Source organism: Diceros bicornis, chromosome 19, assembly GCF_020826845.1.
Source record: "Diceros bicornis minor isolate mBicDic1 chromosome 19, mDicBic1.mat.cur, whole genome shotgun sequence".
NCBI classification, from domain to species: Eukaryota; Metazoa; Chordata; class Mammalia; order Perissodactyla; family Rhinocerotidae; genus Diceros; species Diceros bicornis.
In genome coordinates, this window is record NC_080758.1 from 39,272,806 (window position 1) to 39,290,211 (window position 17,406).

At 40.4% G+C, this 17,406-nt stretch overlaps 1 protein-coding gene across 2 annotated transcripts in view; it reads left to right on the forward strand.

Annotated features, from left to right (window-relative positions):
* Positions 1–1,840: 1,840 nt before the first annotated feature.
* Positions 1,841–17,406, forward strand: part of BTBD3 (BTB domain containing 3) — a 32,447-nt gene continuing 16,881 nt past the window's right edge. The window contains exon 1 of one of the 2 annotated variants that reach the window (XM_058563222.1): positions 1,841–1,950. The gene's annotated coding sequence lies outside the window, so the exon portion shown is untranslated. The remainder of the gene's footprint in view (positions 1,951–17,406) is intronic. The other variant, XM_058563221.1, reaches the window with a different exon arrangement.

Consider the following 17,406-nt stretch of genomic DNA (forward strand, 5'->3'; position numbering starts at 1 on the left):
CTGCTGATTTAAGTGTTAGTCATCTTCAAAAAATATCTTCATAGAAACATCTTGAATATGTTTGACCAAATGAGTACTGTGGCCTAGCCAAATTGATACATAATATTAACCATCACACAGTAGATGAGCACATTAAGGCACAGAGATATTAAGTAATGTGCGCAATTTCAGACAGCTTGTTATGGAGATTCTAGACTTTATAAAATGGATTTTTGTTTTCTAAAGCCCATGTGTCTTTCACTATCAATTTGTTGTTAGCGTCCTTGAGTCGATTCAGACTCCTAGCCACTCTGCGTACAGGAGAGCAGAACCCTGCCCGGCCTTTTTGTGCCATCCTCTCACCTTCCCGTGCTACATCAGACAATGCTCTACTGTTATTCATAGGTCTTTCAGGGCCAATTTGTTTTGGAAGTGGGTGGCCAGTCTCCCTAGTCTGTCTTAGTCTGGAAGCTCCACTGAAACCTGTCCACCATGGGTGACTCTGCTAGTATTTGAAATACAGTGGCATAGCTTTCAGCATCACAGCAACATACAGCTGTTACAGTATGATAATTGACAGATGGGTCAACTGATGGGGAAACTGAACCTGGGTTGTAGCAGTGAGAACACTGAATCTTAACCACCATCTCTCAAACTAACGGTTTTTCAACTGAGTAGAAATAAGTTCTTCCCGGGCCAAACTCATGTTAAAAGAAGCATTTAGTGTCTGTAGCTGTATATTTTAGAGGTTTAATTTATCCACTAATAAATGTTTGCCAAGGATGATGATCTAATCTAATGAAGTAGGTGTCTGTCATTATAAACAGCTCTGTACATCCAAAGTGGCACTGACAAAAGCTAGGGAATCCTGTCCTTCACAATCTGACAACTTTTCCATGCTTTCCATTCCTGGTGCCAACACTTGAATTTAGGACCCTACTACTTCTTACTAGAATAAATACAACATTTCACGTCTCTAGTCTTTATTTTCCTAAATTCTTCATTTAATCAGACCACGACCGACCCTTCTTCCCCTATCTTTAGTATTTCTCAATTACCCACTGGAAAAACCTAAAGTTTTGAGGTTAAGCATTAAAAATCATTCCCAGACAAGCTTCAACTACCTTTCCAGCCATCGTTTTTGCCCTTCACTATGAAGAATACACACTCAGGTTAAACTTGTCCCCAACAGGGCTCATGAGCTCACATATTATTTGATTTTTTTGCCACCTATGCCTTTGTATTCACCTTTCTCCTCAGGTGAAATTATTTTCTGACTCCAGCTTTTACTCCATCAGGCTTCTCAAAGAAGTTTTCCTCATCACCCCAGCCAGCAGCAACTCTCCTTCCCCAAATTGCTTAAGAGTGTAGTTAAGATTTGCAGTTTTAGGTATTAGGTGATCTCTATTTATGCACTCTCCTTATATGTTCAAAGACTGGGCTGCAATCTGTGCCGGAAAAAGAATCCCAAAGCCAAATGCAATGGGTTCCCCGTTACCGGAGGATGCCCTGTATCCTGCACAGAGGCTCTGCCAAGGTAGGTGCTCAATAAATGTTTAACATATTAACTGATGAATGAACCAGAGAAGAAAACTGCAGTGTGTGGGACAAGGGTGAACTTGCCTCTCAGTCAGGAGGACTCCTGGCCCGCTTCCATTTTCCCCCCTTTCACTGGTCCAGGGTCACCTGCTACTCCGCAACCGGACCCCAGCCAAGGACAGGCAGTGCGCATGCCCCGTAGCCAAGGCCGCCTCTGGGCGCGCCACTCGCTCGGCCCCGCCCCCTCCCGGCGCTAGGGCACGCGCGCGCGGCCTCGCGGAGCGTGCCCTGCGTGCGGGTGCCCGCGGAGCCCGCCGGGGGCTGGATCCCGAGTGCCCGGGCCGGGGCCTGAGGAGCGGGCACCGGACCGGGGCGGCGGGTGGCGAGCATTGCAGGAGGCGGCGGCACCCGAGGCGACGAGGAGCTCGAGCGGTGAGTGAGGGCGCTGCGGAAGAGCGAGCGGGCGCCTCCGCGCGTGCGCAGCGCCGGACCGCCCGGCCAGGGGCGCGCTCCCGGCCGCGGGCCGGAGGGGTCGAGCGCGGCGGGGCTGCTACGGGGACTACGGGGGTGGCGTTGGCCCCGGGGTGCGGGGCGCCGTGATACCCTGCCCAGGCTCTAGAGGTGCTGTTCGCGCGGTCGAGCTTCCCCAGGGGTTCCAGGCGGGACGGTGCCGGGCCGGCGCGGGGGTCCCTGCGTCCCAGGCCAAGGGGCAGGGCCAGCTGCTGCCGAGGGGTCCCGGGAGGGGGGGCAGGGCGAGGCGCGCCTCCCTTCCCCCCGCCCCGATCTGGCCCGCTGTACCGGCGCGCGCGCAGTGCGCGACCCCCGGAGGTGGCGGACGTCCAGGGAGGGGGCGCGGCCGGGGGCCCTTGGCGCTGAGCAGGTGGCGGGGGCCGCGCCCCTCGCCCTGGGAGGCGCACGGTTGGAAACCGGAGCAAACTTTTCCCAAGTAACTTTATTGAGGCTCTGCCAGCGGGGTCCGGGGGCAGGACCCGGACTCGGGCCTCCAGGGTCCGACACCCTTGCCTTGCCCAGCCCTGGTCCCCGCAGGGCCCTGGCGAATGACGGTGGGCTACTGGGGCTTCAGTTTCCTTCTGGTCCTGGAGCTCGTCTTCCAAGTTCCGAGCGACATTCACGGCCCATTCGCTCTTAAAATAGATGCATAAGTTGGGTGTTTTAGTGAGAAGGATGTTTGGTCTCTTGGGAAGAAAAGGCTTATACTGCCTGGTCTTTTTATCTCAAAGAAAGTATTGTTAGGGCATGCTGGGGATTCCTATTTATCAAGAAACCTATTGTCCTGTGTGTGCTTGGAGAAAGCCAACTAATTCTATTATTAGACTTAAAAAGACAAAGAGAGATGATTGTGCTTCCTTTCTTTTTTTTTCTTTTCTTTTTTAATACTCTCCGCCACTTCGTCAAATCATGGAATACAGTAGTTCCCCAAATTGTCTGCACAAGAGTGACTGGGGAGTTTCAAAACTGTGCTCAAATCGCACCGCTGACCAATTAAAACAATGCATCTTTTAAAGATCCCTGGGTGATTCCAGTGTGCAGCAGAGTTTGGGAACTACTGGTTTAGTATAAGAAAGTCAGCATTTTAGTTTTACGAAGTAGCATTCGGTTATAATTGATGAGAGGAAACTCTAGCTTTATTTTCCTTAGAAACTCACAAAGGCTGATTTGTTTCCCCCCGGGGAGGGAGGGAAACGTCTCTAATGCTTCAAACTTTAGCTAACTATAATATGACTAGTGTCCAGAGCATTGTTCTAACTGGTGTTTTGAACTTGTGTTGGGGTTACTAAGCCCACCTTCTCTGCCCCTTGCCACAGCCAAGGAGTTTCATCTTTTAACCCTCTCTCAACCCCCTCTCCGACCCCCCTTCACCCTCTCCCGGACCGCTCTTTTAACCATCCCCCAGCCTCCAGGAGGATCCTTCTCCCCCAGACTGTACAGGCTCTAAAGGGATTCTGTGGGTTCCCATAGCAACCGGTCCTCCAGGGGAAGTAGGCGGGTCCCCTTACCTTCGGGTTCCTGAATAGGACTCTTCCTTTTCTGAAGATTTTGAATCACCTTTTTCAGATCTTGGCCTCAGTGCAGGTAAGGGTGAGCTCATACAGTTCTAGTTTTTCTTTCTAAGTAGTTACAGAATTATTTATTAATGGTGTTGTATGGAGTGATACTGCTAGCAGCTGTTTTGTTCTCCCCTGAATATTCATTCTTTCCCACTCTTTGCAAGGAGAACTTCTTTAGCAAAGTTTCAAAATGAGGTAAAAACAATTTTTTTTAAAGAATTTTCCTTGGGGCACACAAACCTAACAATTGTACATATCATTTTTCTGAAGTCCTAAGATATATTTAAGAAATTTAAAAAGTAAAGTATAAACCTATGTCCATGCCAAAAACCTTCGATGATTTGTGGCAAAAATGTTATTATCAGCTTTTAAATTATTCTGTTCCTAGAAAGTGCTTTGCCATAATTCTTTACAAAAAGTTAAACCACTTGTAATGTTACACTTTAAAATAACAAAGGAAAGGCACACTTTGTCCAAATATGCCCACTCCTGTCCTTCCCCAACACACACATCCAAATAAAGATAATTTTTCAATCTTTTATGGTCAAAACAGGTATTCTGTAGCCATCTAATTGCAGTTTGCCTTGCAAGGAACTGTTAAAACGGCTCTGAACAAAATAGTACAGAAATGTGTGATTTATATGTCTCAGGCTTTTTGGTTTTTGAAACCTTTCAAACTTTATTGTGTAAATAGTAAGAATTCAATCAGTTGATTCCAAAATGCTTTTAGTAGTAGTTCAGTGACTGAGCATGTATTGGGCATTGAAGAGATTTTCTCTTGCTAGTATCTCTTATTTTATGTGCTAAATTTCAGTTAACTGGACTATCAAGCAAATTCTGTAAGGCTGATGTTTCCCATTTCACTCAGAAAAGAATAATGATGGGAAACCCTCTCATTTGATGGAGTTTGTAGTTCAACAGTAATGCTGTGCTGCTAAGATACTACCCTGTCACCTAATCTTTCCGTTTTCGTTGCACATTTAAAAATTGAGGGCTTGCAGCTACTGTTGAGAATTTCTATTGTTTCTATGGTTTTTAAGCATTTTTTTTTTCAAAAAAGCAATGATCCCTGTTGTAGACTTTTTGGGAACTACCAAAAAAATTAATAAAAATCACCATCATGTTATCTAGAAGTTGACAACTGTGCATGGGATGATGTGCCTCCTTTTGTCCCTTTTTGTTTGCATAGACATGTTTAAACAAAATTGGCATTTTAACGTCATCTGTAGTTTTGAATACTGTCCTTTCACTTAATATATCATAGACATTTCCTGTGCTTGTAAATCTTCTTTGAAAATAAGATTTTTAATGATGAATATGCGAAAGTTTAACTAGTTTTCTATCGTTTGACATATTTCCATTTTTCGTGGTCGAGAATATGGTATTACATGCTGGTTGCAAATCCTAGCTTGGCCACTTTCTGTCTAAGTGACCTTAATTACCTAATTTCTTTAATTGTGTTTCCTTTCTCCATAGAATGAGGGTAGTAATGGTGCCTGCAACATAAAGTTTTGGAGGTGAAGTGAACCAAGTAGAGTGGGGTCCTCAGCAGAGTCTGGTGAAGGAAGTAGGCTCAGAAAGTACTAGCAAACACACAGGTGAAGCTGGCATAAATGCCTTTGTCTGAAAGTCTCAGTATCTGAGTTGCTTAGGGCTAGATTTATAGCAGAATTCCTGGGGCAGAGGTGAATTCTTTTATGACTGTTGAGGCATGTTGCCAAATTGCTTATGCCAAGAGGCATAGATTCCCTTACACTCTGAATGGTCTCCCCATAGTGTTGACACACCCGTGTTTAATCTTTCCTAATTTTCTATAAAAATGTAGTCTTATTATTTTAATGTATATTTTTTGGTAACTGTGAAATTAGTCATTTGCTGTTTATTTGTTTTACCTTTTGAGATTTGTCCAGTCAGGTACTTTGCCCGCTTTACTCTTAATTGGTGATTTTAAAAAAAAATGGTTTTAAATACCTGTTTTATATAAAGAGTATTGTGCATTTATCATATTTGTAGTGATTTTTTTCCCCACAGCTCATTGTTTGTCTTTTAATTTACTTTATGGTGTTTTCCAAACAACACAATAATTTCACTTTTATGTAGTCAGCTCTCTCTATCTTGTCCTTTATGGTTTTCCTTATAAACATTTATGTTTGGAAAGCCTGAAGGTGAGGTAAATGAAACAAAACTTTTGGAAATATATTAGATTCTAAATTCTGTATTAGTATGTGGATATGAATTGTCTTATACTACCTCCTCCTCCCCAGCTAGCCAGTTCTACCAGCACCATTTGTTATAAATAGTCCATCCTTTCCTCATTGGTTTGTGGTCTTCCCTTTATTATATTTTAAGATCTTGACTAGCTTTTGGGTCTGCTTCTATTTTAGGTCTTACTCGTCCATGAATTGATTTCTAATCTTAATCAATGCCAAATCTTTTTATTGTAGATTTAGAATCCATAGTAATATCTGGTAGAGCAAGTCACACTGTTCTTTAAAAAAATCATAATTACATTCATCTGTCGTTTCAGATAAAGATTATTTTATTATCTTTAATACATGTACATAGTTTGAGTCTAAGAGTACTAAAAGGCTTATTGTAAATCAAGTGGTCCCTTCTGCACCCCCAGTCCCCTTAGTCCCCCTTCCCAGTGGCAGCCTTTTGATTGTTTTACTGTTTCTCCTGAGTTTTTCACTGGGGCCGTTTGTCGAGTCTTTCCTCCTGGGCTGGGCAGAGTGGTCTTTCAGCGCCTGCGCTGAGGAAAGGGTCTAGCTGCCTGTGTTCGAGGAGGCATCTGGCTGGAGTCTTAGCATCCTCTTTGTACAGTCACTTTGGGGAAGGTTCCCGTGCTCTCACGGTCCAAAAACTTACCTGTTGTATCTGATCTTCCAAGAATCAATCTCTAGTCTTGCTGGGTCTGGGACTGTCGTCAGAGCTCTACAGTGAAGTGGGAAGGGCTTCCAGGGTGTAGGGCTTCTCAAACAGCCTTCACTAGCCTTATTTAGCCCGCCACCCTTTCACCTCCACTTTTTGAGTAAACTGGAGTGCTTCTCAGCTTTCCTCACTGATGGTGTAGGTTTTTACTCTTTTTGGTCTGCTAAGTTGCTACTTGCCCATCTGCTTTCCGCTTGCATGATTTTGTTGTGGTTTCCACTATAGTTCTTTAAGTCCTTGGGTCTTTGTCTTCTAGAAAGATCTCTCATACTGCCATTTTAGTGGAATTTAGAGAGGGTATAATTGAATGTTTTGTTAAACCTGCCATCTTAATCTGGAAGACTGCAGATGAATTCTTAGAACTAAGAAATATCCAATTATGTTGTATTTTGGTTCTTTGACAAGGACTGCCATCTACATGTAGAGTAGTCAATGTTTCTATTAAGGGATGTGACAGGTTATTCAGACCTTCTGTCTCTCCTAGCAGAGGTTTTTTTTTTTTTTTTTTTTTTTCGTGTAAGTCCTAGTATTTCTTGTTAGGGTTCTTCTTAGGTATTTATGTTTTTCTTGGTGTTGTGATAGGTTCTTCAAATTGGCTGTTGGTAGTATAAGACGGTTCTTGATTTTGTATATTTATTTTATAGCTGGCTCTTACTCTGAGAGCTTTGCAGTTTATTCTCTTGGGTTTCCTAGTTATAGAATCAGTTGCAGATCATGACACTGGTGTCTACTTCTTTCTAATAATTATACCTTTTATTTTGGTTTTACGGCACTAGTGTTAGCTTTCTGGAATATTATAAAATGCTTCTGGAACATTTTCAAATAGTAATGGCGATAATGTGCAAACTTGTGTTGTTCTTTATTTTAATACGGAAAACAGGAGTACAGTATTGGCTTTTGGTTTATCATAGTTCCTCATCAGGACAAAGAAAATCTGTCCTTTTATTTCCAATTTACCTTGAGGTATTTTCATTTTTTTAAGGATAGAAATTGAATATTAGCAAATTACTGTTAGCATCTGAAGTTTATCTCAGGTATTTCTTAATAAATCGATTGATTTGAATCCCAGATTTTAAATTGGAGTAAATCCTTCCTTTTGAATAATTCTTTAGAAAAACAAGTTCAATTCATGAGAAAATTGAAAAATAACATCATATTCAATGGGTAATCTTGTCTTTTGGGGTGGGGGTGCAGTGGGATACGGTCATCAGGGCTTTTTCAAAAGAAAGTAATCCAAGTCGCTAAATCCAACTGTCTGTTCTCATCTTTCCCTTTGGCAGCATCTGATATAATTGGTCACTCCCTCTTTTTTGACATACTTTCTTCATTTGATTTTGAGGATACCATACTCTCTTGCTTTTCCTCCTATACCATTGGCCCTCTGGTTTCTTCTTTTCAGTTGTTTTTTAAAAATTTGTGCTGTTTTTCTCTTCCCACCAACCTATTATTTTGGAATGCCACAGGGCTCGGTTCTTATAGGACTCTTGTCACAAAGAGTTGTAAGACTTCAGTAAAATACCATGTAGCTGCTTAAGACTCCCAAATGTATATTTCCAGTTGGGGCAGCTCTCTTAAACTCCTGGTGCTCATATCCAGCTACTTTTTTGACTTCTTCGCTTGAATACATAAAAGATACCTCAATTTTAACCGGACTGAGACTGAATTTCTGATCTTCTCTGCACACCTGCTCTCCCAGCGGCTTGCCCCATCTTGGTGGGTGGCAGCTCTGCTTTTTCGGGTTATTCAAGCCAGAAACCTTGGAATCGTCCTGACTCTTCTCTTTCTCTCCCACTCTACATCCAGGCTGTGAGCAAATCCTGCTGCTTTATCTTCAGAATGTGTCCGGAATCCTGTCTTCCAAAAAATCCAGGAATTCGCTCTGTTTTCCCACCTCTACTGCTAGCACCTTTGTGCAAGTCTCCAGCACTTCCTGTCTGGATTACTGCAGTGGTTTCTCCTTTCTTCCCCACTGGCTTCCCTTTAATTTGTTATCACCGTAACAACCAGAGTGATCTTTGTAAAGCAGAAGTCAGATTACGCTTAAAACCCTCCGGTGGATTTCCATCTCACAATAAAAGTCACATTCCTCATAATGATTCACCAAGCCCAACACAATCTGGTTACCACTAACTCTGACGTCTTCCCCACTTCCCTCCCTCTGCCACTCTCCATTCCAGCCATCCTTGCCTCCTTGCTGATCTGAACATATTTATGTCTTGTGCTGGGTTTTTCCTCTGCCTGTAATCTTTTCTCCCCGGATATATTCATGGCCAACTTCCTCACCTCCTTCGAGTCCTCACTGAAATATCACCTTGTTGGTAAGGTCTCCCATTTATAATTGCAAGCTATGCCCTGTATCCCTTTTGCGGTGCTTTTTTCTTTTTCCATTGCATTTATTACCTTCTAAACTGCTATTTGACTTATTTGTTTGTCTGTCTATTTTTGGTGAATTGTCCCTTTCTCTGACTCTTTCTGGACCATAAGTTCCATGCAGGCAAGTATTTTATGTCTGTTCATTAATGTGTCTCAAGTGTTGGTACATAGAAGGTGCTCAGTAAGTATCTTTTGAATACATGAATGAATGTAGTCTGCCTTCTCTTTTTTTTCCCCAATGAATTTCTCATAAAACAGCATAGTCTTTTGGCATCTGTGGATCCAACATTGATGATTTAGCATCCAACTAGCAAGGGTGAAGTTCCAGAAAATGTATAATTTATAAGGGATATAATAATACATAGAGTGGTTATGAGGATTAAATAGGATGCTGTCTGTAAAGTGCTGAGCTGTGCCAACCTGTGGGACCAGGTCGCTTAACTGTGTGAAAAGCCTAGCCACCTGCCTTGATTCACATCTGTATGATGTCAATTGTATTCTAGAAACTACTCTCTTTGGATTTCAGTTTTTAACCAAGAGTGAGCAGTGACATCACCTTGGGAGCTTTTCAAAATGCTCCATGCCTGGAGCTCCCTGGGAAATATCAGTGATGTACTGTTACTGTATCAGGTCTGTAACGATCTGTTAAATTGGAATGGAACCCTTTGTTTTCTCCTTTTGTGCTTTCTTGCTGTTCAGGACATCTCTTATGTCCCCCACTTTTTGTCTTCTAAGGTTCTAGCTGAAATAAGTTCTTCTATAAGGTGATTTTGAAACCCTTCAGCTACAGAGAGGCACCTAATTGAGCATGACACTAAATCCACAAAATCAAAGGATCTCAGTCCTTTACCTTCAGTTCCCAGACAGGAGTACATTGTAGTCATCCCTGTGGCAGTCATTTTAAAGTTTTGCTTACAGTGTTTCGAGAGTCTCCTTTTGTGTCCTTCAAATCCAAGAGTATCTCAAAAACCTCAGACACCCTTTCCTTCTCTTTTAATAGAGGAAGAAATATTTGTATGGTTTGTACTGTCACAATTGCTGTGCAAATAAGTGTGGCTCATGTGCAAGAAAAAGATGATCATTTTAGAGATTGTGTAAGCAACCGAAGAATAGAAAATAAACCAAAACCATGATCTATGTATCTCTAGAGATGCACAAACCCAAATCTGTTACCTAAACACAAAATGTGAACATTTTCTTCAATTTCTACTGTTTCTCTCAAGGCCTATCTAGTTCCTTATTTTTTTTTATTTACCTCTATTTTCTATAATAGTATATGAGCAAGAACAGTCCCCGTATTCAGTTAGAGGGTGTAAACGTTTTAGCCATGGTTACCATACACATTAGAAATAAAATTTCACAAGCACCACTGTTCTGAACGCATCTACCCAATGAATTTGCACTGCCTTTCAGACTCCAGTTAGCATTGTATCTGGGTTTTGTTATTGTGAAGACTCATTCTTTTACAAATATCACTGTTACAATTTATTTTATTTTGAACCCTAAACGGTACTATTGGCCAAGGCTGAATGGAAGGCATTGACTTGCCTTTCTGCTGCTGAATCACAAAATATCCTTAGTCTAGGCTATTAATGAATAGCCCAGTTGGAAAGCCAGCTTGTTTTTATAGTTCTACACCTGTTTTTGAGACCTGTGTAAGTATTTGTTCTCTTTGTGAAGATTTTTTTGTTAATTGCCGTCTTTTCTTAAGTTCATCTAGTTTTTTGGAAGTGGTGGTCTTGCCTGCCCAGCACCTGCAAACATACCTTCTCTAGAGTTAGGGAGTAGATTTGGCCTTCAGCTATCATTATACTTTAGGTCTCTGGATAGACAAGGGCTTACATATGGACTGCCCCCTATTTTCATACCCCTGTTCACGGAAAATGTAGTGAAATGTCGAGTGTAATAGGTGAACCACACTTAGATGTGTTGTTGGGGAAGTTATTAGGGAATGATCTACATTCCTACCAAGTCTAGAAAATGATAAAATTCGTAGAGTTACAGCAGGCATCTCTTCCCAAAATAGTCTTATTGTCAATGTTAAAAATGGTAAGAAGTTACCCAGAAGCACCTCCTGCTCAAGATGCAGGTTCAGGCTCCAAACAGCTGTTGCTTTCTCTTGCACAGCCCTCCCCTCACCCCCCATGTAAGACACCCATTCTAGCGGGGGTGCAGCCAGGAGTGCTCCTTCTCGCCCTTGGTTTTTTCCCTCACCCTCTCCTGTGGCCTTAGGAGATAGGGTAAGTGCTTGAAGCTGGCACCCATCTGTTGGGAGAGTGGGCAGTCAGCAGTGGAGGGAGGGCGCAGTCACTTTTGATCCCCACTAGTCAGTCCCTCATGGCAGACTTCTCATCCCTCCTCCAGGTGGTTTCAGCACGTATTTTAATAAATGCTGTAGAACTTCTTTATGTGAATGAGTAGATTTTCTACTTAACTTAATACTAGTCAGCAAGTATTTCTCTGGGACCTGTGGGATCAGCCCATGCTTTCCTGAAATTCTGTGTTACTTTATCTTTCTTTTGTCGGTGCCATGAAAGATTCCTCAAGATGCCAAAATTGATCCTGAACTCTTGGCTAGCATACAGCTCCGTATACTCAAAATCATCACAGGCAGTGACATACTCTACCGGGTGGGTGTTGGTTAGGGATGTCAATATATAATGGTGTTTGGGTTGGGTTATAGGAAAATCAGCTGCTCAAGACTTTTGATTTTACAGTCTTTCTCTAGTAATATATAATTATTGAGTGTAAAGTAATTATGAGGATCACGATCCTACTAACATAACACAACCTCTAAAATCTTTTTAAGAATGAAGCTGAGAAAGTGTTTGAACACCAGCTCTTTAGTAAAAGACTATTTTTATATGAAAAGTTACTGCTGGTAGATTAAATATTTCCTTTGTCTGGACTTCTGCAAAGTCCTAACCTAAACTTTATTTCCAAGAAACTGTTTTCTACTACTTAATATATAGGAAGATTTTAATATAATATGAAATACTATACTATATAGAAATGATATACAGAAAATATTAAAATGATGTGGGAGGAGGCATATTTTACCTTATGTGTCTCTTTAAATGAAGGAAAAAAGTGAACAAATTTTTTTAAATGTTGGCAGCCATGCTTACCTTGGGGGAACAACATAAGTTGCTACTTCTGATTCTCCTAAAGAAATGTGATATAGGAGAAAGCAAATTATCAGAGAGATTTGCTTCTTTCTTGATGGTGTCTGTGAAGTTTCTAGGGACAGTTGTTGACTCAAAGTCCATGTAAATTTTTCTCTTAAGGTCCTCAAGGAAAATTTCTATTGATGTATCTTGTACCTTGTAGTCTGTGAATTTTTAGAGGTTGGGGCAAAGCTAAAGTGCCAAACAATGTCATAGAACAAATAGAATATTAGCTCCTTGAGTACTAGTAATTTTTGTGGCAGAGATTGTCACATTTCTGTTGTGTCCTCCATTCTGTCTGCCTAATGTGCAAAAAAAATTTTTGGTGTGAGTGGTTGAGATTTATGCTCTGAGAATTAGTTATTGTTTTCTAGAAGAATAAAACTAAAAAGCAGGTATGTGTTGAAACCTGGCCCTGGTCACTTACAGTTTTTTTTTTTAAGAATCTTTGTTAAAAACTTCTAGTGGCTTACCACCAATCATGCTTACAATAAAATACAATAAAATAAACTCCTCGTGGCCACCTGTGGTTCTCATACTTTTTGGTCTTGGGACTCATACTCTTAAATATTTTGAGAAGCCCAGAAAGCTTTTGTTTATAGGGGTTGTATCTGTTGGTATTTACTGGAGGAGAAATGAAAACAAAGAAAAATTTTAAATATTTACTTGTTTAAAAATAAATAAATGTTTTGGTTGAAGCATATGAAGAAAATTCGGCCTCACACAGATATGTAGCTGGAAAAGGATGGAGTATTTTAATAGCCTTTTCAGATAATTATGGATGTTCTTTGATACCTCAGCAAAACTTGAATGGTAGTTTCTTAAAGGTTAATTGACATGTGGAATTCAAAACCATCAGTGAACGTTTTGTGCTCCTGTTATACTAAAATCCATCGGTCTGTCTTGTACATTGAATGGGCCTTTTACCCATGCATGGTTCTGTAATGTATTTACATTGTTATTAGAAAACATTGGTTCACTGAGTTATGCAAATCTCTTAAATGTTGATGTTTCATTATACAATATCAAAAAAATTACATTCATTTAATATCATCACCAATCTCATCAGAAACTGTCTGTATTGGGAAGCTCATAGTGGTGTGATGAAGATTTCCAAAATTCTAATTTTTACTTGAAGGTTTGACTTGTATCATTGGCAATAGTCAGTTTTCCTTGAAGTGACAGGCTCACTTCATTCATTTTTGAGAAAATGTCTGCTAAATACCTAAGTGTGAATAAGCATGCTTTGCATATTTTCTCAGTTACAGTGGTGTTCCGTGGAAAAAGTGGCTGGTTCAGCTCTAACACAAATAGTTTCACGAGTATTTTTCCTCAAGGCAACCATTCTATTTCAGTTTCACCAGAAATCCTTTGAGCATACTTCTCATTACATCATATGGAATATTAAAAAGATGTGTACTTAAGGGCCTAGGTTTAATAAAATCAACAATTTTTACTACTGCATCTCCCATAGATTCCCCATGAAACAGTACAGTGGTTATAGCACAGTAGCTGATCTGCATTCATCCAGCTGTTTCACCACTGTTCTAAGTCCCTCAAGCCCCCAGGTGTGAGTGGGAAGGAACGGAGAAGGAAAGGCAACTTGACTGGTCCTTCAGCGTGTGTTCCCTCTGGCTGCTCAGGGTCCACTGATGTGACCCTCAAGTGGCTTAGGAACCAGCAGCCTCAATAGTGAAAAGTCAAAAACAGTCACAGAGCCAGGCTATGGAATAGTCCTTCTGGTGTGGAGCACCTCGGGAAACCCTCCCTCTTCTGTTGGGAGCAGATGGCTTCTCCCATGAGGCCTTTGGTTATGTCATGCACTGGGAGGTTTCCGAGGGCTTCAGTCCCTTGTCCCTACTTCAGGTTCTTTCTCAGCCAGTGCAATTCAGAACTTCTTAAAATGCCTAATAGTTTAAAATCATACACAGTTTAAACAGCAGGCACAAAACAGAATGTATTTACCTCATCCTACCTTCCAAAAAATACACTTTTATGACCAGTTGAACTCGTTATTTGGAAATTGAAGCTATTTTTTTGTTTTTCCAACACACAATTCAAACCATTACTTTATAGCAGTTTGTTTATGTTATCAACCCTATTAATGATTTTTAAAATCATTGCTGATGGTAAAAGTTTCCTTTCATAAACACATCAGCCCAGCAAGAGACTTTCCAGCCATGGTTGGAATACTCAGTTATTCCGCTACTGGCATTACCGTCTCCATTTATTCTTACTCCAGTGTTTTAAGAGAGTATATGGACAGACATTGAGAATTCTTTATTTTAGGGAAAAGATCAAGCACTTGATTACTTAACACTGGTTCTTCTTAGTAAAGCGCGGCATGGAAACGCATGCGTGTAAGAAGTGCACTTTTCTACTTGTGCTGTGCTCTACAGTCATCTGAAATATGACATTGCCCATCCCTAGCAGTGTGGTTTGTTTTGCGGGGTAGGCGTGGACTTCTAAACTGTTCATGTACTCAGCCCTGTACACACAAGCCTGTTTTATTACTTTGTTTGAAGATTGGGTGTGTCTAATGTAGTGGAAATTCACCCATTCAATGTTAAGTACAGACAAAACACGTTTCAAAGCCACATATAAAAGTCTTTTTAATTATCCATATTTTTAGATTATTCATATGACTATTTTTCTTTTTTTCATGTGAATTGCTGAGAATTTTGTTATCCTTTCCAGTTCATTAAGTCACTAAAATTCTCTGCTGGTGCTATGAATAAATATAGCCAGACCATGAATTGAGACTAGTTGATAAAGGCAGCTTTGTCCTGGTAACTGACTCTTGCTCCTGGTTAACCCACACTTTTCTTTGAATATGTGAATATCTACATTGCATTAAATTTTAGACTTCTAATGAAGCAAAGCCTGTCTTTGAGCACATGTGGGGACTTGCTTTAAGTTGAGCTTTAGTATTTTCAGTTGGCCTGGCTGCAAGATGAATGCAATACTATAAAACCACATTTGTGCTTAGACATGTTCAGGACAGCCTCGGGACACATTTAGTAGATGTTACCACTGTACCTCTTATAAACCTGCATCTCAGACAGCTAGAAACATCAGAAACCTCAGTTTCAGACCATTTTAGCCCAGGACCAGCTGCTCTCCACAAATGCAATCTAGGTGGACTTGAAAGTGTTGGACTTGATCCTCCCTCATATGTAATGATTGAAAGCCGTGTGTGGATGTGGTGCTGTTAGCTCTTATTGGGAGATATGGACATGCAGCCCTCAGAAAACTCACTCTAATCAGACAATGTAAGGCAAAATGGAATATGAGAAAGTGCTGCATGGAGGGCCTGGAAGTGCTGGGAAACCTTCCTTGTTGAAGTGTTTTTAGACTGCATTGTAAAGCTTGGATGGGCTTCTGATAGGTGGGGTTGAGAGAAGAAAGGGCAGGGAGGGTGGCAGGAACAATGGGCTCATTTGCAGTGTGGAATAGTCCTGTTTGCAAGGTAAGTGAATGAAGAGGACAAGTCAAAAAGCTTGGAGTCAGGTCATGAAGATCCAAAATGCACTGCAGACCATGTGGCTTCCTCTCACTGAGAAAGGTGAGACGGAATTCCTTCTCTTCTTCCTGGTTAGATGCTTGGCCCACAGTGCTGGCATGCTGATAGAACAGGAGAGGCCATCATCCTCTTTTCACGTGGTAATCTCTAGTTTAGGAAGAGCAGCACAGAGTAGTAGGTTAAGACTTGGCCACATGCCACTTAATAAATATCCTTTTTTGTTTCCTTTTTGATGCTATGTTTTAAATTTTATGAGTGTTATCTTAAGAATTACTGACATCAGCCAGGTCTTCTATACTGAACTCTTAGTGGATCATGGCATCCCTAACAGCTGTCTAATGAAATGCTTACCCAGAGACCTGACTCATGTAAATTTTGATCACCACTTTCAGACTGGCTGCTCTTCCTTGGTCTGGTTCCAGTCATTGTTATTACCATGGATCCTATGTGTATCCATGTAGCTCTTAGCTATGGTGAAATGGCTGCTTCTCTGTGTTATTAAAAAAAATAGTAATAAAGGACTAATAGTTGAGTTGCCACTTTTTGAAGATGTATTTTGACTTGAATGCTTTTGATTTGCTCATTATAGTTAAGGTACACATTTAAATACTGCCTGTCTATTGTTATGTGATGCAGAGATTGGGGAAACCGAAATTTAAGAACATATTTCTGTGAATAGTCTTGACTTTCTAAGTGAGACTTACTTGAGCATTATTTTATGAGCAATTAAATTATTTTATTCTACACCTCTGGACAGTTCAAGAATTGACCTACTTATATGGTAGCTCTTAATTAAAAAAAAAAAGACTTGCTGAATGTATTATTTGAATTGAATTTTTGTTTGAAATACCTTATTTTTTTAGTTATGACATAGCAATGAAGTTAAGTATAGAGCCCCCTGAGCTTTTATTCCAATTACAACAGCGTGAGAGATGGAAGCAACAAGGGAGTACTTTATCAGTGCCAAATAATGATTTCCTGCAGCAAATGGAAGCCATCTCTGAATGTTACTTGGTGTTGATACAGTTAAGGTTATGCCAACATTTACAGTACAATGTGCCTTTATATTGTGTCCTTCACAACAGTCATGGGGAATTGTATACTTTAAAGCTAACTGAAAGTAGCATAAAACATATTTTTTGATTTGAACTTAGAACAGATTTTACTTTGATTTTTTGCCAGAAGCTGCTTTCTGTAATAATCCTCTGTCACAGGCTTCTAATTGTACTTGAATTTTTTGTTAGGTAATATTTTTGTGACTCAGTTTAGAAGTGTATGTGCCTTTTTCATTTTCATTTAGTAGTTTCCACTCCAGAAAAGATATGTTACAAAGTGGGTGAGAAGATTTCTTATAACTTCATATGTGTTCGTGTCTTCCCAAAGCACAATTTCTCGGTGTAGCAGATTTCTTTTTTTAGATCTTGTATTGTTTACTTAAAATAACTATATTTCATTCTAGTCACATACATGGTAGAAATGAAGGAAGGCATTTCATTAAATGGTAATTAATTGAAGCCCTTGTGCATGTGTGTATTAGGATGGTAAAAATGCAAAATTAGTAACTGGTCTGTTCTTTTTGCTAAAATAAGAAATGAAAGTTTTTTTTTTCCCCCCTGGCCTTGCCTTTACCAAATCTATCCTGTTGATTTTACAGTGATAAAAATTTAATATCTAAGATAATTTATATCATTACTTTGGGTATTTTAGGGGCTTGTAGTAAATTGAAGGATGGGAGAGCAATATTCATTTCCAAGCACCCTTGAGTGACTAAGGGCACAACACACATTTAGGCGACTTATATTTAGGAATCTTTTTTTATCTTATA